Source organism: Oncorhynchus masou, chromosome 27 (genome assembly GCF_036934945.1).
Source record: "Oncorhynchus masou masou isolate Uvic2021 chromosome 27, UVic_Omas_1.1, whole genome shotgun sequence".
Taxonomy (NCBI): Eukaryota; Metazoa; Chordata; class Actinopteri; order Salmoniformes; family Salmonidae; genus Oncorhynchus; species Oncorhynchus masou.
The window spans coordinates 35,702,238-35,728,765 of record NC_088238.1 but is presented as its reverse complement, the minus strand read 5'-3'; the positions used below and the strand labels follow the sequence as shown (position 1 = coordinate 35,728,765).

Below are 26,528 nucleotides of genomic sequence, written 5' to 3'. Positions count from 1 at the left end.
CCACCAATAGATGGGTCCACGGCCATTGTGGAACGGGGAGGGGTTGTAATTTCCCTCGTGGCAGGTGCCTAGGAGCCTTACTCTGGGCGCACACCGAACAGGAGGAGACATAGAATCGTACATCCCTCACCAAGGTGGGCCACCAGTACTTCCTCCTAAGACTTTGCACTGTCCTAGAAATACCTGGGTGACCCGATGAGGGTAGACTATGAGCCCATCTAATCAATTGATCACGAACAGCGAGCGGCACGTACCTACGACCCTCCGGGGCATTGTGGAGGCGCAGGTTCCTCCCTTAGCGCCCGCTCGATGTCCGCGTCCACCTCCCATACTACTGGTGCCACCAGCTTAGCCGCCGGAATGATGGGAGTAGGATCGATGGACCGGTCCTCACTGTCATAGAGTCGGGACAGCGCGTCGGCCTTAGTGTTGAGGGAACCTGGTCGATACGAGATAGTAAAACGAAATCTGGTGAAATACATGGCCCACCTTGCCTGACGAGGATTCAGTCTCCTAGCTGATCGGATATACTCCAGGTTATGGTGGTCAGTCCAGATAAGGAAAGGGTGCTTAGCCCCCTCAAGCCAGTGTCTCCACACCTTCAGGGCCTTAACCATAGCCAACAACTCCCTGTCCCCCACATCATAATTCCGCTCCGCTGGCCCGAGCTTCTTCGAAAAAAAGGCACAGGGGCGGAGCTTCGGTGGCACACCCGAGCGCTGTGAGAGCACCGCTCCAACCCCAGCTTCGGATGCGTCCACCTCTACTATGAACGCCAATGAAGGGTCCGGATGCGCCAACACCGGCGCCTCAGTGAACAGCGTCTTCAACCTACGGAAAGCTCTGTCCGCCTCTGCTGACCACTGCAAACGCACCGGCCCCCCCATCAGCAGTGATGTGATAGGAGCTGCTACCTGACCAAAACCCCGGATAAACCTCTGGTAGTAATTGGCAAACCCTAAGAACCGCTGCACCTCCTTTACCGTGGTTGGAGGCGGCCAGTTACGCACGGCCTTGACGCGGTCACCCTCCATTACCACCCCCGAGCTGGAAATGCGATAACCCAGGAAGGAAACGGCTTGTTTGGAAAACTCACATTTCTCCGCCTTCACATACAGGTCATGCTCCAGCAGTCATCCAAGAACCTTGCGCACCAAAGACACATGCGCTGTGCGTGTAGCGGAGTAGATCAAAATATCGTCAATATACACTATCACACCATGTCTGTGCAGTTCTCTGAGAATCTCATCCACAATAGATTGAAAGATAGCTGGAGCATTCTTTAACCCATATGGCATGACGAGGTACTCATAATGGCCAGATGTAGTGCTAAATGCAGTTTTCCACTCATCTCCCCCCGAATACGCACCAGATTATACGCACTCCTGAGGTTGAGTTTTGTGAAGAACTGCGCTCCGTGAAATGATTCCACTGCCGTAGCAATGAGAGGTAGTGGGTAACTAAAACCCACCGTGATGGAATTTAGACCTCGATAATCAATACACGGACGCAAACCACAATCCTTTTTCTTTACAAAAAAGAAACCCGAAGGTAAGGGTGACTTGGAGGGCCGAATATATCCCTGTCCCAGGGCCTCGGTGATATATGTTTCCATAGCCAACGTCTCCTCCTGGGATAAAGGATAAACATGACTCCTGGGAAGTGCAGCGTTTACCTGGAGGTTTATCACGCAATCCCCCTGTCGATGGGGTGGTAATTGGTTCGCTTTCTTTTTACTGAAAGCGATAGCCAAATCGTCATACTCAGCGGGAATGCGCACGGTGGAAACCTGGTCTGGACTTCCCACCGTTGTCGCACCGATGGAAACCCCTACACACCTGCCTGAACACTCATCAGACCACCCCTGGAGAGTTCCCTATTTCCACGAAATAGTCGGATTGTGAATAGCCAGCCAGGGAATCCCCAGCACCACCAGAAACGCAGATGAATCGATAAGGAATAGACTAATTCGCTCCTTATGATTCCCCTGCGTAATCATCTCCAACGGAATTGTGGCTTCCTGACCAGCCCTGACCCTAATGGTTGACTATCTAAAGAGTGCATGGGAAAAGGGGGTCTACTTTTACTAACGGAATCCTCAACCTCTGAGCGAGTCCGCGATCCATAAAGTTCCCAGCTGCGCCTGAATCTACTAGCGCCTTATGCTGGAGAGAGGGAAAAATTTAAGGAAACAAATTAATACACACATGTGACCAACAGGAAACTCTGGGAGAGTGTGGTGCTTACTCACCTGGGGTGACCGAGTAGTGTTCGGCCTGCATTCTCGACTCCTAGATGAACTCCTCCAGCACCGACCGGAAGTGTACCCTCTCCGGCCACAACTGGTACAGGAGGAGCCTCCTCCTCCGATCTCCCTAGACGCCGCCCCTCCTAGCTCCATCGGGATAGGAGCGGGAGGGTCAGGAGGTGGAACGAACAGGACCCATTCAGTACGTCCGCGAGCAGCTAGCAGATGGTCTAACCGGATCGACAGGTCTATCAGTTCATCCAGGCTAAGCGTTGTATCCCGACAAGCCAGCTCCCTGCGGACGTCCTCTCTCAGGCTACACCGGTACTGGTCTATCAGGGCCCTGTCATTCCACCCTGCTCCAGCGGCCAAGGTCCGGAAATCCAGCGCGAAGTCCTGCGCGCTCCTCGTCCCCTGCCTTAGATGGAACAACCTCTCACCTCTCAACTCCGGGTAGTTGCCCTTCGCTGAGTCGGGCCCGTTCCAAACAGCATTGGCCAACTCCAGGGCTCTAACCGTAAGGCAGGTGATGAGGACATTCACGCTATCCTCGTCCGAGGGCGCCAGCCGAATGGTGGCCAGGTAGAGGTCTAATTGAAGCAGGAATACCTAGCACCCCGCCGCTGCTCCATCGTACTCCCTCGGAGGCATAATGCGCAGAGCGCTGGAACCAGATCCCGCTGGGGGAGATGGTAGAGTTGCTGGTTGGAGGGTAGGTGGGTTAGTAAGGGAGACCATTCCTCTCCCAATGATCCATCCTCTCCAACATTTGATCCATCGCTGATCCGAGGCGTTGGAGGATGGACGTGTGGTGAAGGACTCTTTCCTCCATCGTGGGAATAGGGGTGGTCGCTGCTCCTGCTGACTCCATAATGTGGTGCGGGCTTCTGTAACGGTAAATGAGTGAATAGGTGTGGAGTCAGGCGCAGAGATCAAAGGATACGGGAAAAACACGCTTTCCAGAAAATCACAAGAACAATAATCAGGCGAACAACACATGTGAAAAATAAAGGACAGCGAAAAAACCCGAAAATGCAAAACACTAACCACTCTAACACATACAGATGAACAAGCCCGCACAAACAGAAGCGGGCTGAACTAACTAAAATAGCCCCACCCTAACAACCAAACAAGAAACAGGTGAAACCAATTAGACAAAACCAAACTAACACAGAACAATGGATTGGTGGCAGCTAATAGACCGGCGACGACGAGCGCCGAGCGCCACCCGAACCAGAAGGGGAGTCACCTTCGGTAATATTCGTGACAGTGTCCTCCGTTGCAGGAGAGGAAGGAAACCGCTCAGGGATTTCACCAATTTTTCACCAAGGCCAATTTTAATTAGTGTGACAAATAAGGGCAATAACCTAAAACACAAGGCCAAATCTACACTGGATTTGCTTACCAAGAAGGCAGTGAATGTTCCTGAAAAGCCGAGTTACAGTTTTGACATAAATCTACCTGAAAATCTATGGCAAAACCTGAAAGTGGTTGTATAGCAATGATCAACAACCAATTTGACACTGCTTGAAGAATTTTGAAAAGGATAATGGGAAAATGTTGCACAATCCAGATGTGGAAAACTCTTAGAGACATACCCAATAACACTCACAGCTGTAATCGCTGCCAAATGTGCTTTTACAAAGTATTGCCTCAGGAGTGTCAATACTTATTAAAAATTCTAAAGAAAAATGCATTCTAAAACCAAATAACAGGCCTATGGGAACCCTGTTATCCAAATTAAATAACGGTAGTCACAGTAGTCTATAGCCTGTAAATTAGCTATAGGCTAATTATGAGGAAAAGTGTCTTCTAGGCTAATTATGCGGAAAAGTGCCTTCTTGTCTTGCACAGTAATTTAAAGCAAAGCAGTTACAAATAATACTTTACAATACTTGTATCATACCACAAATTATCTACCGCTCATCTAGAATTCCTACAAACATATTGAACCCTCATATAACAGAATACAATAGCTAAATCATATCTGTTGACATGGAATCATATAGCCTAATCACAAGTCCAGGCATGAAATCACCTGACACTGCATGCCTGGAGGAAAAATAAATATGCAACAGCACATGCTTTATTCCAGTGAACACAGGGAGATTAAACAGGTGCATTGTGCCTAGGCCTAGCCTATTCGTTTACTGGGTGCCTTTTGGTGAAGGTATTTTTGGAAAATAGGCTAGGCCTACATGCCTGGAAATTATTATGAAATTGATATGATGGCCTACATTGACAGAACATTGACAGAACGTGTGTTTGAGACCTAGACCTATGCCTCTCATTTGCATTTACTTGAAACTGCCTTGGTAAAATGACAAAATATGCTGACAGTAGGCTAGCCTAGCCTATATGAACACGAGTCTCAGGTCTATTCTAGTAGGTATACATTGGAAGTGAAGGACTCCATTTAACACTTGAATAGACCGAACAAATTCTGATTGCGTTATTGAAAAGCAATGTTTTCCATGTTTTATTATGGAACAACTTCAATGTGTGTAATATGCATGTAATAAAAATGAGTGTAATAAAGAAATGAACAGGAGTAGCCAAAACGTGGTGCCTCAAGTTTTTTATATAGCTAGAAGATGTGATGAGTTCGCAGACTCTTTTAAAAATGTTCATTCAGAATATTATAGTGTTGTATGCATGCATGCATTCTATAAAAAAACGGATGTGTGTGCATGGCTGTTTGTTTGCAGTAGTCTAATGATCCTAATGCTCGACACCTCTTATATTTTGTAAATGTGTAATTGTAGTAGGACAATGCTAGGTCCAGTGGTTTTCATATCTGAGATAGGCAGGCAGCTGCGAATCACAGTTCACCTTAGCCGAACTTTGCAAATCTATTTCAGCAAATGGCAGAAGGAACACAGTGAGTTTATCGGGTCTACTGATAGTCCGGCCCCACCGCCGATGTGGCGAGCGAGGAAATGTTGGTAGCCTATTCTGAATGAATATTTTTAAAAGAGTCGGCGAACTCATCACATCTTCTTTTGCTATTGATGCTTCTTTGCAGAAGGTTATATAGGCCTACTTTGCTACAATGTTACAATGTATCTACTCAGAGCGCGGGTCACTACACAGCCTAGTCTTCTTTTCTCACACTCGCATCGTTGTTGCCGTGGTGCAGCGAGGACACAATACTTGCGGGGGGAGTGGAATTGGACTTAAGGGAGAGACAGACCAACAGAGGGTGATGGTCGCTCAAGACTTGAACTTGAACTTCATCTTAAAATTGGCGTCCATGTCAAATCGACGTTCATCTTCTTTTTTCCATAAGAAATATACATTTTCTGTGATTCAATGACAAACTACAAGGAGATATGAGGAAAATACAGATGTTTGAAGACAAGCAATTAAACGTAAGTTAATGTGCTCCATAAAAACAAACTGCATTTATTGTAGGTAATGGCCGTTTCAAATCGTGTTCTGTCTGCCGGTGGACAGCATGTATTTTCAGTGCGGTGGATGACACGATTCAGCAACTGAGATGTTCCGACAATCTCGTCTCGTCCATAGGCAAGAGGGAAGTTTTCACTGGTAGTTATTTCAACCTCAAACTCAAATAGCCCCCAACAATGTTATGTTGTTCCTTACAATGACATCACAGAAAACAAACCAATATCAATGTCTAATGCATTTCTATTTTGATTCAAGGGAGGCTAGAGAGGCTATAGCCTTAAATTCACAGTTGCAGTTAAAGAAAGAAAGAGGTCAGTTTTAGTTCAAGGTTTATACAATATCCTTTCTCTTTGTTGTTCTTAATTAACAGAGAGTTGAAAAACAATGCTTATAGCCTTACCATCTCCACTAATCCACAATGAAGACCACAAATCCCTTTTAAAGGTGCATTTGTGGCATTTGAACAAATCTGCATTTAATAAAATAAAATGTAATTCTGCCAATTTGAGCTGTTCACATGGTAAATTGTCAGACAGATATGTTTTGATTGTGTGGTTTTCCTATCTATTTCCATGTGGTTTTCCCTTAAATATGTTTTAAAATGGAATACAGCCTGAATAGCCTGCTAAATATATACAACTATTCAGTCCTTGAGTCTTATAATGATTCACATATTATGGGACAAAAAGAGATCTATTGAAAGTTGGCAGATAATTGCCTTCTTTGAGGAGTTGAAATTAGTTGGTGTTTTGCTATGACGTTGATAATAATCTCAGCAATGCATCCTGTGTGTCTGTGGAAGAAAATAGCCTACGCTACCCTAAAATTATTTAGCTGTAAATCATCCCATTTGTAATTTTCATTTGATTTGATTTTGATTTGATCCTCAGAATATTTTCACTATTTGCCTTTTTTGATGGTGATCATTTGTAATTTTCAGATGCAAAGATACAAGGATATTTCTATAAAAGTACTAAAATGCGCTGTGAGTTCTGTTTCTGTCCTGGCTGCTCAACCTTGGACATTGAAGAAGTGGACATTTCAGATCAACAGAAAGTCAAAGATTTGAAGAATGCATGTTATAGACATTGTCATAACAGGTAGGTTTAACATGTTTTAATGATTTAAATTTTCAGGGACACGAAAACAGTTTAAATCGTAATGAGAAATCTGCCAAAATAATTCTGATTTTAAGTTACATTTGACTTTTTAAAATTACTGTACTGTGATTGCTGGGTGAAACATATTGTAATATGATTCAGTGAATAATGCATTACATTTTAGTTCTGCATTACAAGTGAAAAACATTGAGTGAAACTTGTATTTCTTATTTATAATGATTACCAAGTAATGGTTATTAGTTCTATGGAGAATGTATAAGCCTGTCATTTGTCTCCAAAAAAAGGCAGTGGGAAAACCCGTTCATGTGAAAAAGATCACATACTCTGTCTATACCCCCTGACCATCCTTCATCTATCTGAAAAGGCTTATGTTAAGAGACATTGATCCAAAATATCTCCTGTGAAAGTGGCAGAAAATGTTGATTACTTCTTCATTTGAGCCTTGAACCTTGTCAGTCACAGCACATATTTTATGTGTTGTGTGCACAAGTGCTGGGGTCAGTACACAGAGTAGGCCCACAAATTATTTTTAAACTCGGCAAGTCAGTTAAGAACAAATTTGTATTTACAATGATGGCCTACCCTGGCCAAACACAGACCAATTGTGCACCACCCCATGGGAGTCCCAATCCAACCTGAATGTGATTTAGCCTGGATTTGAACCTGGGTCTGTAGTAATGTATTCAGTAATGAGATTCAGTGTCTTAGACCGCTGCGCCAATCGGGAGCCCAACATGACAGGTTGACTCTCACAGCCAAAGCTGTCAGTTGCACAGTTCAACTGAGAGAGAGATTATGTATTTTATATACATAATAATAATAATAATAATAATAATAATAATGTATATACAGTACCAGTCATGGCATTCTGTCAACCAGCTTCATGAGGTAGTCACCTGGTATGCATTTCAATTAACAGGTGTTCCTTGAAAAAAGTTCATTTGTGGAATTTCTTTCCTTCTTTAATGTGTTTGTGCCAATCAGTTGTGTTGTGACAGGGTAGGGGTGGTATACAGAAGATAGCCCTATTTGGTAAAAGACCAAGTCCATATTATGGCAAGAATAGCTCAAATAAGCAGAGAGAAATGACAGTCCATCATTACTTTAAGACTTTGACAGTTTCTTAAAGTGCAGTCGCAAAAACAATCAAGCGCTATGATGAAACTGGCTCTCATGAGGACCTCCACAGGAAAAGAAGACTCAGAGTTAATTCATTAGAGTTACCAGCCTCAGAAATAGCAGGCCAAATAAATGCTTCACAGAGTTCAAGTAACAGACACATCTCAACATCAACTGTTCAGAGAAGACTGCGTGAATCAGGCATTCATGGTCAAATTACTGCAAAGAAACCACTAAATCAAATCAAATCAACTGTATTTATATAGCCCTTCTTACATCACCTGATATCTCAAAGTGCTGTACAGAAACCCAGCCAAAAAACCCAAACAGCAAGTAATGCAGGTGTAGAAGCACGGTGGCTAGGAAAAACTCCTTAGAAAGGCCAAAACCTAGGAAGAAATCTAGGCTATGAGGGGTGGCTAGTCCTCTTCTGGCTGTGCCGGGTGGAGATTATAACAGAACATGGCCAAGATGTTCAAATGTTCATAAATGACCAGCATGGTCAAATAATAATAATCACAGTAGTTGTCGAGGGTGCAGCAAGTCAGCACCTCAGGATTAAATGTCAGTTGGCTTTTCATAGCCAATCATTAAGAGTATCTCTACCGCTCCTGCTGTCTCTAGAGAGTTGAAAACAGCAGGTCTGGGACAGGTAGCATGTCTGGTGAACAGGTCAGGGTTCCATAGCCGCAGGCAGAACAAGGTGGACTGGGGACAGCAAGGAGTCATCATGCCAGGTTGTCCTGGGTCCTAGGGCTCAGAGTTTGTGAGTGGATGATCTCCGAATGTGTGGTTCCCACCGTGAAGCATGGAGGAGAAGGTGTGATGGTTTGAGGGTGCTTTGCTGGTCACACTGTCTGTGATTTATTTAGAATTCAAGGCACACTTAACCAGCATGGCTACCACAGCATTCTGCAGCAATACGCCATCCCATCTAGTTTACGCTTAGTGGGACTATCATTTGTTTTTCAACAGGACAATGACCCAACACACATCCAGGCTGTGTAAATAGTAAAGTATAAAGAAAAACCGTTGAATGAGTAGGTGTCCAAACTTTTGACCGGTACTATATATATATATATATATATATAGTACATGTTAAAAAGTTTGTGGTCACTTAGAAATATCCTTGTTTTCCATGAAAACATACATGAAATTATTTGCAAAACGAAAAGGAAATATAGTCAAAACGTTGACAAGGTTATAAATAATGATTTTTAATTTAAATAATAATTTTGTCCTTCAAATTTATCTTTCGTCAAAGAATCCTACATTTGCAGCAATTACAGCCTTGCAGACCTTTGTGTAACGTTTGTTGTCGGAAGGAGACCAAGGTGTAGGGTTGTAGGCATACATTCTTTTATTTAAATGTTCCACCAAGAAAAACAATAAACAATACAATGAACGAAATGCTTCATCGTGCAAACTACATGCACTCAAACAAAGACAAGATCCCACACTGAAGGAGGGAAAAAGGGCTGCCTCAGTATGATCCCCAATCAGAGACAATGAAATACAGCTGCCTCTGATTGGGAACCACACTCGGCCAAACACAAAGAAATAGAGAACATAGAAAGCCCACCCAAATCACACCCTGACCTAACCAAACATAGAGAATAACAAGGATCTCTAAGGTCAGGACGTGACACTTTGGCATTCTAGTTGTCAATTTATTGAGGTTATCTGATGAGATTTCACCCCATGCTACCTGAAGCACCTCCCACAAATTGGACATTTCTTATGTACCATACGGTCAAGCTGCTCCTACAACAGCTCAATAGGTTTGAGATCTGGTGACTGCTGGCCACTCCATTATAGACAGAATAGCAGCTGACTGCTTCTTCCCTAAATAGTTATTGCATAGTTTGGAGCTGTGCTTTGGGTCATTGTCCTGTTGTAGGAAATTAGCTCCAATTAAGCGCCGTCCACAGGGTATGGCATGGCGTTGCAAAATGGAGTGATAGTCGTCCTTCTTCAAGATCCCTTTTACACTGTAAAAATCTTCCACTTTACCACAACCAAAGCACCACCAGACCATCGCATTGCCTCCACCACGCTTGACAGATGGCGTCAAGCACTCCTCCAGCATCTTTTCATTTTTTCTTGCTCTCACGAATGTTCTTCTTTGTGATCCGAACACCTGAAACTTAGATTCGTCTGTTCATAACACTTTTTTCCAATCTTCATCTGTCCAGTGTCTGTGTTATTTTGCACATCTTAATCTTTTCTTTTTGTTGGCAAGACTGATATATAGCTTTTTCTTTGCAACTCTGCTTAGAAGGCCAGCATCCCGGAGTCGCCTCTTCGCTGTTGATGTTGAGACTGGTGTTTTGCGGGTACTATTTAATGAAGCTGCCAGTTGAGGACTTGTGAGGTGTCTGTTTCTCAAACTAGGCACTTTAATCTACTTGTCCTCTTGCTCAGTTGTGCACCGGGGCCTCCCACTCCTCTTTCTATTCTGGTCTGAGCCAGTTTGACCTGTTCTGTGAAGGGAGTAGCACACAGCGTTGTACGAGATCTTCAATTTCTTGGAAATTTCTTTGCATATTTTGCCTTCATTTCTCAGGACAAGAATAGACTGATGAGTTTCAGAAGAAAGTGCTTAGTTTTTGAACATTTTGAGCCTGTAATCAAACCCACAAATGCTGATGCTACAGATACTCAACTAGTCTAAAGAAGGGCAGTTTTATTTCTTCTTTAATCAGGACAACAGTTTTCAGCTGTGCTAATGTAATTGCAAAAGGGTTTTCTAATGTTCAATTAGCCTTTTAAAATTATAAACTTGGATTAGCTATCACAACGTGTCACTTTGGGCCTCTGTACACCTATGTAGATATTCCATAGATATTCCATTAAAACTTCTTAAAGCTATGGGTACTCCACCCCCCCCACCCCCAGTTCAGCTGAAACAGTGGCGCAGGGAATGCAAAAATTTTCTTATAAATATTTAACCTCCACACATTAACAAGTCCAATACCTCAAATAAAAGATAAACACCTTGTTCATCTACCCAGTGTGTCAGATTTTTTAAATGTTTTACGGGGAAAACACAGCATATATTTATGTTAGACCACCACCAAAACAAAAAAAAAACGTAGCCATTTTGTCCAGTAAAATATAAATTGACAAAAGCAGGATTTTAAAAAAATCATTCACTAACCTCTTGAAAATCTTCATCATATGACAGTCATATGACATGTTACACAGTACAATTATGCTTTGTTCAATAATATGCATTTTATATCCATACATCTCGGTTTACAATGACGCCATGTTTAGAAAATTCTCCAAAATGTCCGGAGGAATTATAGAAAGCTGCGCCAGTGTAACGGCTTTCATCTGGTGGAAGAGAAGCGGACCAAAATGCAGCGTGGTATCTTTGAGACATGTTTAATGACGAATGAAAAAATGAACAAAACAAAACAACAAACGGAACGTGAAAACCTATACAGACAATCTTTTTTTTATTTTTTATAAAAAAATATTTATTATCTTCAATACCATTCATTCTTTACAACTCATAATTTCCATACATACTCAAATAATGGTATTTTAATTTAAATAATTTAACTAAACATAAACCCCAAACAAAACCTCAGGGGAGCATCTTCCCTCCCAGTCACCCTACAATCTCCCCGTCCCTAATCTATCCCCTTACAAATCTAAATGACACCCAGCCCTAAACCCCCCTTCCACCTCTCCCGAGTAGCATGCTGCCCCCACTTCCTCTCCTCCCTCTTCATCCTCCCCCTCAAATCTCCTTCCACCCTCCTCACTATCCCTTCCACCCCCCAATCTCTCCCTGTCTTCACCATGTTCTGCCTGGCTTCCCACAGCCCCCGTTTAAAGAGACTCATGAGAAGCCAGAGCAGAAACCTGTCCCTATCCGTCCCTCTCGCTCTCCCTACACCTCTCTCTAACCTGGCTCATGTCAATACAAAATCCCCCCTTACCAAACCTAACAACACCCGTGCCCTAGCCCATACTACTCCGGCAAAGGCACAGTCCCAAAAGACATGGCGCACAGTCTCCTCCCTGCCACAAGAGGATCTTGGACAGGTGGGGGATTGCACCAAACTATACCGGTACATGATGGAACGTACCGGCAAGCACTTATGGAGGCTCAACCAATTCAGGTCCTTGAGCCTGTTGTCCAGACCCCGCGCCTGCACTCCCTCCCAGACCACTTCCGAGATGCCCACTACAGGCGCCGGAATCCCTGCCTTTCTGACCTCCTCGTACAGGTGCCTGTGATCTAAACCTACTAGGGCAACTTCAACCTCAGGGTTCGCACGCAGCCACTTGGCCGCATGACCAAAGTGCCACGGCAGCTGTTCCGCCCGAGGACCCGTGTTAGACCACACCATTACGCTTCTCGCCTGATACGAGAAGAACACCCGCAGGAGGTAACCGGACGGGTGTATCACTGGATGAGCAAGCTCCGTTAACAAGAAAGAAACAAAAATTGTGTCCAGCTTGAGGGGAAAATGTGGTACCCCCCTACCTCCCTCCCCGATGGGACAGATCATGCGTGCCCTGGCGACCCACTCGCACCTGCCACTCCACATGAACTGAAACACAAGCCTCACTAGAGGCCTCCTCAGACAAGCCGGCAATGGGTAGATGTATGCCAAATACAAAAGAGACGGCAACACATCCACCTGTAGGACCAGGACTTTGCCCACAATAAACAAATACCTAGCCTTCCACATTGCTAGCTTCCTCTGTACCACTGCGATACGCATGTTTCAGTTTAGCGTCGCTGAGCCGGAGGTCTCAAAATGGACCCCGAGAATCCTCAGGGCCCCCTTACAGAGAGACAACCCCCCGGGCACATCCATTCTACCCCGCCATCTTCCGAAAAACTTGACGGTTCAGAACCCCTCCCGACGCTCGGGTGAAATCCCCAAAGATGGCAAGGGACCTTGTCAGGCACGAGTCCTTGCACAGCAGCAAGGAAGTGTCGTCGGCATACTGCGTCATCTTAACACGCAGCCCACCACTTCCAGGGATCAACAAGCCTTCCACCCCTGTGTCTGCCCTAATGGCAGCCCCCAGAGGCTCCATGTACAGAACGAAGAGGAGAGCCGAGAGTGGGCACCCCTGCCTGACCCCAGACGAGAGGTCAAAAACGTCACCCAAGTGACTATTTACACTAACTCGGCACCCCGCTCCGACATATAATGTACGAATCCATCCGATGAACTTCTCCCCAAATCCTAATCGACCTAACACTCTGAATAAAAAGGATCTATTCACGCTATCAAAGGCTTTCTCCTGATCTAGCGCTGCTACCATTAAAGGCAGTCCTCTATCTTCAACCCAAGCGATGGAGTCCCTGATTAACTGTAGGTTCCATTTAATAGAGCGGCCCTCTACCCCACACGACTGATCCTCATGGATGACGTAGGGCAGGGCTGTGCGCAACCGGTCTGCTAAAACCTTTGCAAGTAGCTTGTAATCTACACACAGCATGGTCAACGGCCGCCAGTTGCCAAGGTCTGTTACTTCCCCTTTCTTATATAAAAGTGACAGCACACCAACAGCCATTGATCCCCCCCGGGACCCCTGTCTCAAGGATGACCTTCAAGACTTCGAGGACCACTGGTCCAAGTATACCCCAAAACTTGAGATAAAACTCAGCCAGCAGCCCATCCATCCCAGGCACCTTCCCTTTTCCCATCCTCCTAAGAGCGCTCTCAACCTATTCTAGTGAAATCTGGGCCTCCATCCCTTCTCTAATGTCCTCCGGCAACTGCCTGGACAAGTGTTCTAAAAACACATTTCCCTGCTCTACATCTATTTCCCTTTCCTTAAATAAACCTTGGAAATGATCAGTTGTCACCCTGACCATATCCTCTGGTTCTCTAACTATACTACCATTTTCTTCCCTAACGCCATGCATTACCTTCCTACTCTGTCTTGCCCTAACCGACTTAAAGAACATAGCAGAACAAGTCTCATAATCTTCTAGAAAGCCACTATGCGCACGCTCCAGGAAAGCTCGAGCCTTCCGCTGCTGCAACTCCCTGAGCTGCACCTTTAGGGTTGCAGATCTCTCCCAGTCAAACGACCCGCCGAGGTTGCCTGCTTCGTATTCGAGTTCAATTAACCTTTGGATACGATCCACCTCCCTCCTCTCCTCCTTTTTTTTCCTCTTGCAATATCCTATTATAAAAGCCCTAATCCTCACCTTAACTAATTCCCACCACTCTAACACCCCCTCGCACATGGACCGTAGGCCTTCAAGCCTCCAAAAGAAACCATAAAACCCGTCAACAAAAGCCTGCTCCTCCAGCACATCCCGGTCTATCTTCCAGTACCCCCTACCAAAGAGGCAGACTGGCGACTCCACCTGCAGGAGCACCCCGTCGTGATCCGAAAAGAAAACAGGCAACAGCCGCCCAGACAACTTACCCAAAGACCTGGGTACAAAAATATAGTCGAGCCTCCGCTCAACCCCCCTGGAGTTGAGCAATGTAGGACCGGCTCCAAATAACTAAAACCGCCCTCCTCTTAACAAAATCCCTTAAACCCCTTACATTTAAATTAACAAAAGTAAATTAGACCCCATGAAAGAATAAAATAAAAACATGTAATACACTCAAATTCTAAACCCAGACAGAAAAAAAAACAGGAGACTCACCCAATGCTCCCCTGCTCCATATCTACCGGTGAGAACACCATCCGTACTCTCACCAACCCAGGATGCAGGAATAGTGTTTGGCTCCGGGGTGCCCTGCACCCTGGGTCTACCCCCACAATCCTCCCCCTCCCCAGTGCTGCAGCTGGATTGGAAAAAAAATCGGGGAGGCTGAGTCCCCAAACAAAAAACTGTACCCAGTCCTGAGTCTTGTTAGGTGTGTCCCCACCCAACAGAAGTTGAGGGCCTGGGGAAACCAGCAGCAACCCAGAAGTTTCTCCCACCCCCATCACTCTCTTGGCCATCCCCTCCCTCTCACTGTCGGCCAATTGCACCCTCCTCTTCATTCTCTTCTTTGGTGATGGCGGCAGTGGAGAGATACCACCCTCCCCCCGCCAGCTCCTCCACCATACCCCTCATCTCTTCCACCAGGGCACTTTCCCCACAGTCCACTTGCTCTTCCACCGTCTCCTTCTCCAACACTCCTCCCTCGCTTTCTTCTCTCTCATGCTCCTCCACTCGGTTGCCTTCTTCCGCCACTTTTCCTGTTTCTCCTACTCCCGTGCCTTCTGTTTCCTTCTCTCTTCCATCCGCCGCTTCTTGCTCCTCCTCCTTCCTTGCGGTCTTCCCCTCTGGACCTGTACTCTGGTCATGAGGCGTGCTTCCTTCCCCTCCTCTTCTTCCCCCATCCCCCGCTCCTGCTCCCCCCCCAGCCGCAGATGCGTATGACCTCTGATGAGCTGGGCACCCCCGCTACAGGTGTGCTGACGAGCCACACCCGTGGCACGCCTTAGGCTTGTCACAATCCCTCGCCTCGTGTTCCTCAGATCCACAAAATCTGCATTTTCTCGTGCTGCACGAGGCGAAAATGTGGCCGTAGGCCATACAGCGCCTGCAAAATGGGGGCGGACGTGCATAAAACAACGTCCCCTGTCAGCCCCTAGGGAGAACATAGCAGGAGGATGGAGGTAGCCACCATGTCCCTTTGGGTCCTCCCTGAGGAGGGCCTGGAAGCTTCTCCTCCCATTCCAAAACCCAAGGGAGTCTTTGAGGTGCCTTGCTGAGGAGACGTTATCCATGTATCTCCCCAGAAAGGCCTTCACCTCTTCGTCCTTAACGTATGGGTTGTAAATGTTGACAGTTACAACCCTAAAGTTGTTCTTCGCCAGGCTTGTTATTTCATAGTGGCTCATCGGCCTCTCACCTCCCACTGCTCTTGCCCTTCTCAGGATATCATCATGTTTCTCCTCTGTATATAGTGCCACGTCGTATGCTCCCTCCAACGAGTTGCCTTGGAAACAAAACACGTCCTTCGCCATCAGCTTTAGAATCCCCATGTAACGTTATTCTTCGTTTGTCGCAAGAGAGTCGGACCGAAATGCAGCATGTTGGTTACTCATGTTTTTTAATGAAACAAATGACGATTACATGAAAATACTGAGACAAATACAAAACAACAAAACGGAACGTGAAACCTAAGTACAGCCTATCTGGTGAAACTACACAGAGACAGGAACAATCACCCACGAAATACACAGTGAAACCCAGGCTACCTAAATACAGTTCCCCATCAGAGACAACAAGAATCACCTGACTCTGATTGAGAACCGCCTCAGGCAGCCAAACCTAAACTAAACACACCCCTAATCAACCACAATCCCAATGCCTACAAAAACCCCAATACGACAACACAATAACATAAACCCATGTCACACCCTGGCCTGACCAACTAATTAACTAAAACACAAAATACTAAGACCAAGGCGTGACAGAACCCCCCCTAAGGTGCGGACTCCTGGACGCACCTCAAAACCATAGGGAGGGTCCGGGTGGGCGTCTGTCCATGGTGGCGGTTCCGGCTCGGGACGTGGACCCCACTCCATAAATGTCATAGTTCCTCCCCTTCGCGTCCTGGGATAATCCACCCTCGCTGCCGACCATGGCCTAATAGTCCTCACCCAGAACCCCACTGAACTGAGCAGCAGCTCGTGACTGAGGGGCAGCTCGGGACTGCTCTGAAGCAGCTCGGGACTGAGGGGCCGAGGGCAGCTCGGGACTGAGGGACAGCTCGGGACTGAGGGGCAAGCTCGAGGGGCAGCTGAGAGGGGCAGCTCGGGACTGAGGGGCAGCTCGGGACTGAGGGGCAGCTCGGGACTGAGGGGCAGCCCAGCACTGAGAGGAAACCCAGCCAGGCAGTTGAATCCGGCAGATCCTGGCTGGCTGGTAGTTCTGGCAGATCCTGGCTGACTGGCGGATCTGGATGAGTCTGGTTGACTAGCGGATCTGGAAGAGTCTGGTTGACTGGCAGATCTGGAAGCTTCTGGTTGACTGGCAGATCTGGAAGAGTCTGGTTGACTGGCAGATCTGGAAGAGTCTGGTTGACTGGCAGATCTGGAAGAGTCTGGCTGACTGGCAGATCTGGAAGAGTCTGGCTGACTGGCAGATCTGGAAGAGTCTGGCTGACTGGCAGATCTGGAAGAGTCTGGTCTCTCTGTTTCCCTCTCTCTTTGTGTATTGACCTCTCTTTTGTTTGAGCACCTCCATAGCACTTTGTCATCACCTGTGAGTATTGTTTTTGGTTATGGTGTTTGTTTGCTGGTGGGAAAAGGGGGAACCAAGACATGTCGCCCATGGGCATACACTACCCGTAGGTAAACTTTGTTAAATACACTAGTTAGAACTGGGCGGACCACCCGCTGCATTTTTGGTTAGTTAGTTAGCTGTTGTTAAAGTAGGCTAGTCTAGCTTAGGGATGTTTTTGAATACTTATTGTTTCTTTCCTTGGGTCCAGCTCAGCCCCTTTTCCTGCTCCCCCCATTACCGTGTGTTTATTAATAAACCCTGAGTTTGACGGTAGATTTCAGTTGTCGTAGTTATTTCGTTCTCACTTTTATTTTGTCACTATTAGAATTTGTATGAGTTATGTTACGGGTCTCATTACGATCCCCCTAGACTGTCGGGCCAAAAGGGATTCGTAACACATGGGATGTTAAAAGCCCGGGAATTTGGGGAGTTTAAAAAAACCAGAGAAACCGAGAAATTGGATGAGGTTTTTCCTTTGTGTAATGAAGAAGTACAGCCATCTTGAACGAGGGTAACTTGAAGTGTATTGTTAGAGGCGCATGACCAGAAAGCTAGGTACAGTTTGTTTTTCTGCAATGCCCACTTCACTGTTGCTCCAAGCAGAGGAAACTGCAGTTCTGAAATACATCAAAGTGTGAAGACATCTGCCTGAAGCCCATACATGCCTCAGAGTACATGTTGGGCCCCAAGTATGCTGGCAAGAGCATCCTGTCTGGTGCAGAGATCAACGAAGTCTATGGTGTCAACACTAACACTACCGTGTCTTGCCGCCTTGGCCTAGATGAGGGCAAGGTTCTTGGCTGTCTGGCGAAGTACACTTCCAAGCAAGGGTTTTGGGATGGAGATGCAATATGGCAGTCGTGTCAACACATCTCATCAGCCACCTGGTGGAAGGAACTTTGTGGATCTGAGTCTCTTTCCCCTGTTGCCTCCATCGTCCTCCAAATCCCACCAACATCAGATGCCTCAGAGCACAACTGGTCCTTGTTTGGGAACAGACCAAAGCACGCAACAGGCTGACCAATACAAGGGTTGAAAAATTGGTGGCCGTCCGGGCAAATTTTTGGCTTTTTGAGCCTGACAACTAGTCGTCCTCAACAAGCTTGGAAAGTGACAATGAAGTTGAGGCCTCAGAGTCTGATGTTCAAGAGGTGGACATTGAGGAGATTCAGGGAGAAGACACGGAAGCCTGAGAGGAAGACAACCAAAGCTTTAGATTATACACTATAATTTTTGGGAGATGCGATGGATCATTGGGGATCATTCAATATTCTCTTTTGTTGTTCAGTGAAATCATCCCAAGTGAAGAGTGAACAAATTTAGTTAAAGTTCAATTCGTAACTAAATTGTTTTTTTTCTATTGGAAGGATTGAATCATTTGCAATTGTCTACTTATGGTAAGGTAAAAGGTTTGTTTCTGTCTCCATATATGGTAAATATATCCAATGCAAAAAACATCTATATTTAAATGGTATTAATATGAATTTGCATATATTTCTGTTAATTCCCATATATTCCCGTTAATTCCCAAAGAACGTTTCGACTTCTGAATATACCCCAAAATGTGCAAACCTATTTGCAACATTAACAATGTCTACACTGTATTTTGGATCAATTTGATGTTATTTTAATGGATAAAAAAAATGTTTTTTTTCTTTAAAAAACAAGTACATTTCTAAGTGAGCCCTAAATATATATATAAAAAAAAATATATAAATATATATTAGCAATATTCAGAAGTAATGCCCCTCCTTAATTTACATTAACAGCTTTAAATCAAATGTGTATCAACCCTCTGCAATCTGGCATGTTTCTCTTCTCCCCTATACTGCTTTATTTTCTATTTTGGCTGAGTTTGCAAAGTTTTTCTCCCCATATTCTTGCCAAGAGACAGTATTATGGGAAAGTTTTTCTATCAGACAACACTTGGAAAATCAATCTGTCGCCTTCATTTCCATTTGTTTAATAGTTATCTCACTGCTCTTGTCACGCCCTGACCTTAGATCTTTTTATGTCTCTACTTTGGTTTCGTCAGGATGTGATTTGGGTGGGCATTCTATGTTTTTGTATTTCTTTGTTTTGGCCGGGTATGGTTCTCAATCAGGGACAGCTGTCTCTGATTGGGAACCATACTAAGGTATATTTTTCCCACAGGCTTTTTGTGGGTAGTTAATTTCTGTTTAGTGTTTTGCACCTTTCAGGACTGTTTCGTTTATTCCCTTATTTTGTTAGTGTTCAGGTTTAATAAAGAAAGCATGAACACTTACCATGCTGCGCTTTGGTCCGATGATTCCTCTTCAGACGTTACAGCTCTCCTGCTTCTGAAAGATAACATTCAATTTGCTCCTCCTGATGTTCGGTTTGGGAAGCTTTTTTTCGGTTTGGGAAGCTTTTTTTTATTTTACACAATCGAAGTTAAAAGTGTCAGGGCCTGGACCGGGCCGGAAGGGCCCAATAAGACTGTTGTAGGTTTTCTTTACTGCACATCTGGCTGTTTTAGTGCTGCGTCTGCAACTGGAAGCTTCTTCTGTTGCCTGGCCTGGTGCTCTGGTACTCTGGTGCTGAACCCAGCCTGTCAATCGCACTGCAGCGACGTTTCCCAATATTCTGGGAGCCGCAGCAACGGATGACAGAACTTTGGCATTTGACTTCGGCCACATTCTCTCCTCTCCTCGCTGCTCTCTGGAAAGAGAAGCAGACAGGGGCCAAGTATGTAACGGATCAACATGACCCTATGGCTCCCGATGGCTCAGGGAGATAGACATCTTTTAATGTGCTATATTAATAACCAGTATATTGCATGTTTAAAACACACTTGTGGCCATAAAAAGGAAAATCATAGTGCTTTCGGGAAAACGAGGCAACGAGGCAAACACAGGTGGCCGGAGACAATGGACACATCACGGAAAACTGAAATGGTCCATCCGCACAGATAGTGTGCTGAAGAAGGCGCAACAGCAACAGCGCCTCTTCAACCTCAGGAGGCTGAAGAAATTTGGCTTGTCACTTAAAACCTTCATGAACTTTTTGTTACTGTAATTTAATTATGCCAATGTGTTTTCAGTAATTGAAAACCCTTAATCTATTTTATGAGAATTTGTAAGATTCTTGTTTGCATAAAATAGGAGACCAGCCATTTCAATAATAAGTAACAGAATTTATTCTCGGAGTGTGCTCTCACTTTACCACGAGCAACAGTTTATATACAATAACATGACGTCATTTCATTGCTTATCAGAATCCCCTCTCGACCGGGACAAAGTGAGGTTAATAGTTCATTCTAACTTACTAACACACTCACAGGTCACACAACATTACTGAATTAACTTTTGACCCCCCAACATTATCGATCACCACTTGGCAGACAGTTCTAATTAACAGAACCTAGGAATGCACTCACTTCCTTATCTAAAAACCCCATAGCTCAGTTTCGTCGGTTCAACCATAGATTAACTACCTTATGTTTATTTAATCCACAACCCATTTGTTTCTTCCTAGTTGGAATGGTGTTCATTAACTTTAATTACTCGTCCGTGTCTCACAATCCCTTCTTATGAACTCATATTGTTAATCAGATATAATAAAACAAAGGTTTACTTATTTACAGTTCTATTTAAAATGATTTGTTCAGTCATTTAATCATAATTTTCCCAACACTTTTACAGATGCACAATTGAGAGCATCCTGTTGGCCTGTATCACCGCCTGGTACGACAACTGCACCTCCCACAACCGCAAGGGTCTCCAGAGGGTTGTGAGGTCTGCGCAACGCATCGCCGGGGGCAAACTACCTGCCCCCCAGGACACCTACAGCACCCAATGTCACAGGAACACCAAAAAGATGATCAAGGACAACAACCACCCGAGCCACTGCCTGTTCACCCCACAACCATCCAGAAGGCGAGGTCAGTGTAGGTGCATCAAAGCTGGGACTGAGAGACTGAAAAACAGCTTCTATCTCAAGGCCATCAGTCTGTTAAATAGCCATCACTGACAGAGGCTGCTGCCTACATACAGACTTTAAATCATTGGCCTATTTAACCTCTTACACCTATGGTGGCGCTATTTCATTTTTGGAAGAAAAACGTTCCCGTTTTAAACAAGATATTTTGTCACAAAAAGATGCTCGACTATGCATATAATTGGAAAACACTCTGACGTGTCCAGAAATACAAATATCTTCTCTGTGCGTGCCCTTTAACGTGAGCTTCAGGCAAAACCAAGATGACTTGGCATCCAGGAAATGACAAGGATTTTTGAGGCTCTGTCTTTCATGATCTCCTTATATGGCTGTGAACGCAAGAGGAATGAGTCTGCCCTTTCTGTCGTTTTCCCCAAGGTGTCTGCAGCATTGTGACGTACAGATCATTGGAAGATTGACCATAAGAGACCACATTTACCACGTGTCCGCCCGTTGTCCTGCGCCGAAATTGGTGCGCAAAAGTCACCTGCCAGTATTTTTCCATGGGGCACAGAGAGAGAAGCAAGCTTCCACGAACTGCATGTCAATGAAGAGATATGTGAAAAAACACCTTGAGGACTGATTCCAAACAACGTTTGCCATGTTTCGGTCGATATTATGTAGTTAATCCGGAAAAAGTTTCACGTTGTAGGTGACTGCATTTTCGGTTCGTTTCGGTAGCCAGGCGCAATGTAGAAAACGGAACGATTTCTCCTACACACAGACGCTTTCAGGAAACACTGCGCATCTGGTATGTGGCTGGGAGTCTCCTCATTGAAAACATCAGAAGCTCTTCAAAGGTAAATGATTTTATTTATTTGGTTATCTGGCTTTTGTGAAAATGTTGCGTGCTACATGCTACACAAAATGCTATGCTAGCTTAGCATACTCTTACACAAATTAGTCAATTTCTATGGTTCAAAAGCATATTTTGAAAATCTGAGATGACAGTGTTGTTAAGAAAAGGCTAAGCTTGAGAGCAAACGCATTATTTTAATTTTATTTGCGATTTTCAGAAATCGTTAACGTTGCATTATGCTAATGAGCCTGAGGCTTAGTCACAATCCCGGATCCGGGATGGGGAGTTTCAAGAGGTTAATAAATGGATCGCTAGTCACTTTAATAATGCCACTTTAATCATTCATCTCATATTGATATACTGTTATTTATACCATTGATTGCATTTTGCCTATGCCGTTCTGTCATTACTCATCAATATATTTATATGTATATATTTTTATTCCATTCCTTTACTTAGATTTGTGTGTATTAGGTAGTTGTTGTGGAATTGTTAGATTTTGCTGCACTGTCGGAACTAGAAGCACAAGCTTTTCGTTACACTCGCAATAACATCTGCTAACCATGTGCATGTGATCAATAACATTTAATTTGATTTAATTTTGGATTTGATTGGTCCCAGAAACCGATGGGTTGGGCCAGAGCCAGAACACCAGTGGGTAAAGCAGCACCCCTCATTTTGATGTCACCACAAACGACTTCAATGATGGCAGTCTCAGACTGAAGTATGTTGCAAACATAGGGTAGCATGCAATTCTCTTTTATCACACGTGCAATGCAGTAAATTCTTTGTTGTAATATTGCAAACAAATTCCAGCTTTGACCTAATTTCTCAGGCGTTCGGTGAAGAGTTCAGACAGCAGAGATAGAGATCCTTGACATGTTAGTTTCTTCCAGGGAGGGGGCGAAACATAGAGAAGGCCTGCCTCTGTCAACCAGTGTGACTGAGCTCTCTGCTCTCGCTCCGCTCTGTTCAGCTTTGGGTCGTAGTTATAGTGGACACCGTAGCGAAAGGATTTGCAACTGAAAACGAAAGCATGTGTTTCTTTTTGGACATGTATAGTCCCTCCCTGTTTGAGTCTGTTTTCTTCCGTTTGGTGCTTAGTGAATACGACCCTGCTCTCTGCCTCTCTCCGCTCTCTCTCTCTGCTCTGGGTGTTTCCTCCTCCCAGCATATAACAGGAAGCTCATGTTCAAGTTCATGTGAGGACAGGGAAAAGGCTTTTCTTTCCACTGTGAATCATTTGGGAGAGAAAGGCTTTGCTGCCTTGCACTGTATCAACCCTCTGCAATCTGGCGTGTTTCTCTTCTCCCCTATACTGCTTTATTTTCTATTTTGGCTGAGTTTGCAAAGTTTTCCTCCCCATATTCTTGCCAAGAGAACTTTTTTATAGGATAGGATATAGTGAGTGAGAGCAGAGTTGAGTTCCTGAATCAAAAGCAGAGATCATGAATCCTGTAAGCATATTAAGCAGATCTCTGTGGGAAGCACCGCATGTTCTTCTAGTCTGGTTCTCAATTCCAGAGAACTTTGACCCATAGTTACACACTGGAAAAAATAACACACTCTCTGTATGACTTTATGCATGTTTACAATATCTAGACCATGTGGTCCATCTTTAGAGAATGTCTTTGTGTATATAAGAAGAAATGTAAATAAGGAATGTGACATGGATGAAAATCTGGCATGTTAAAACACTATAGTACATGGAGGAGTGCATAAAATACTCTGACATTTTTTGTATTCTCTCCAATTCTCTCACAATAGAGGTGGCTGAGCTTTGGAAAGAGCGATGATGAGTGATACAGTGCTAGGAGTTTGTATAGTCAATTGTGGTATGGTTTAGATGTTTACAATTTTGATATTTTCCCTGCATTGTATTTCTCAGCACAACAGAGGCCTTTTATGGAGATAGACCAGACCACAAGGAAGACATACCCACTCCAGTGCAATGCAGGTATACCAATATACAACCATGCATGTACCATTGAAGGTGGCACAACTGTCCACTCCCCCTGTACTGAAGCAACTTTATAGCTTCAGCATCAACTTCAGCTTCAGTGTTTCAGCTAAAAAAACTCAGGGAATTTGTGTACAAAATATTAGGAACAACTCCCTAATTTTGACTTGCACCCCCTTTTGCCTTTAGAACAGCCTCAATTCGTCAGGGCATGGACTCTACAAGGTGTCGAAAGCGTTCCACAGGAAAGCTGGCCAATGTTGACTCCAATGCTTCCCACAGTTGTGCCAAGTTGGCTGGATGTTCTTTGGGTGGTGGACCATTCTTGATACACACGAGAAACTGTTGAGCGTGAAAAACCCAGCAACGTTGCAGTTCTTGACACACTGAAACCAGTGCGCCTGGCACCTACTGCTATACCCTGTTCAAAGGCACTTAAATATTGTGTCTTGCCCATTCACCTTCTGAATTGCACAGATACACAATCCATGTTTCAATTGTCACAAGGATTAAAAATCCTTCTTTAATAAATCCTCTTAGAGCTACCCCCCTACTTTTTTAAATTTCCGCCTGAAGACATACCGAAATCTAACTGCCTGTAGCTCAGGCCCAGAACCAAGGATATGCATATTCTTGGTACCATTTGAAAGAAAACACTCTGAAGTTTGTGTAACATTTTTATTGTTGTATCATCTTTAAAATGAACAAGACAAAACAAACATTCAGATAGGATGATGGGGACAATTTCAGTGAAAAACATAAGAGGGCAGCAGTACTTGTGCAAAGTTTCCGAATGATAACTTCCAAAATGAGTGTGCTACATGACATTTACCCTGAAGTCACCAGGTGTCCAACACAAGTAGCCCAAATGTACCCAAGTTGCCAAATTGGTAAAGTTATACATTTTGAATGAAATAACAATATACAAAATATCAAAATGGTATTCTAATACACCCCATCCAAAAAATGGAAAAAACATGAAAAAATATATATACATTTACAAAATAACACTTTCTATTTTTGGAAGACCCTCAGTCCTCTTCACAATATTGTGCTGCTGATGCCAGGTACCATAGCAGTCTCTGCAGAAATACATTTGGGCAGATGGACACCACTTGTGGAAGGAGCTGGATGAACAAGCTTCAGTGGGGGATGGACACCTTGGCTCTGGGGGTTCCCATTCAGAGTCAGTGTCACTGTGAAAGAAAATGTTCAGTTAGAATAGTTTCACATATGAGCCCTGTATCAACAGGTATAATAAACAGATATATATAGAGAGAGAGTACAGGGAACATAAGGTTGAATATATTATTATAGACCTGCTAGATCTACTGTCTCTTTTATATTATGACAGACCAGCTAGATCTACTGTCTCCATTTCACTTTGGCCATTGTTGTGGGCCTGCCCTCCACTCAACAGCCTCAAATAGGCTATTTCATGTGGGGGTGGGGCGGCAGACACACGCATCTCACATTTCATTACATTCCATTTTTATATATTGCTACTAAAATGTTTTTAAAAACACTAATATTTTATATTATTAATTTCAAACTACGGCATTAGCATGAGAAGAACTTACTAGTCCAAAATGATGTCCTCTCCGTTCAAAAAAATATTCCTCCATATGGGAATCGCTAAATGAATCGTCCTCGATCAATTTCTTCTAAAATTGTGTGTACATCTGTATATCTAGACTTAGACTTAGCTTTCCCTGACTTAGTCGCCATACTGATTGATATATAAACGGCTGATAATGCGCTTTACCAAAATGCTGTGCGTAACATGCGTTGCTCCTTCCGGTATGAAACTTCAATGGCGAATGACCCTCTTTACACTGAGTTTACTACATGGTTTGGTCTTCCAACACATGAACATTACATATTGCCGTTTACCTCAGCTCATTGGCTATCTACCCAGCTAGATTTCAAGATGATCAGTGGTCATTGGGTTAAAATACAGTCAACCAACGAAGCAGTGGGCAAATCATTGGTGCACAATGATGTCATTACTTGTTGTCTTCAAATCGGTTTCTTTCAGTCAATACGTCCCGCGAAATGACCCATCAGGTGTGGTTGTTACAAACAAACCAGTTGATTTGCAATGAAACCAAACATGACTGGAAAAGTCACGTTTTGTGTGTGTATTTACCTCGAATGTGTCGTCAAATGGAATGAGACGGAATTCACGACACAAGCGGTTCACAAAATGTTTTGTGTTAGGCTATAAAAATGGATTTTATCAAACAAAAAACCATTCATTGTGTAACAATGAGCATTGGGATTGCAAACAGAGGAAGATCGTCAAAGGTAAACAATTTATTTTATTGCAGTTTGATTTTGTTACGCCTGTGCTGGTTGAAATAGTTGTTTTTTATGGGGCTCTATCCTCAGATAATCGCATCGTATTCTTTCGCAGTAAATCATTTTTTAAATCTGACAACGCAGTTGGATTAGCAAGATTCTAGGCTTTCAAAACATGTAAGACACTTGTATTTTCATGAATGTTAAATATTACTATTTATGTAGCGATCACCGTATGTTGTCGAATTTCATCCCGGTTCGGTGCGCGGAGAGGTTAAACTGTCTCCTCCCCTTTATCTACACTGAATTTAACATCAATGAGGGATCAAAGCTTTCATCTTGATCCATCTGGTCAGTCTATGTCATGGAAAGGGAAGGTGTTC

At 44.2% G+C, this 26,528-nt stretch overlaps 1 long non-coding RNA gene across 1 annotated transcript; it reads left to right on the top strand.

Moving 5' to 3' along the window:
* The first annotated feature begins 5,311 nt into the window (after nt 1–5,311).
* LOC135515337 (uncharacterized) lies at nt 5,312–23,818 on the top strand. The gene is made up of 3 exons (XR_010451791.1): nt 5,312–5,619; nt 20,791–21,029; nt 23,773–23,818. It is a non-coding gene; the product is annotated as an uncharacterized LOC135515337 (long non-coding RNA).
* The last annotated feature ends 2,710 nt before the right edge of the window (nt 23,819–26,528 follow it).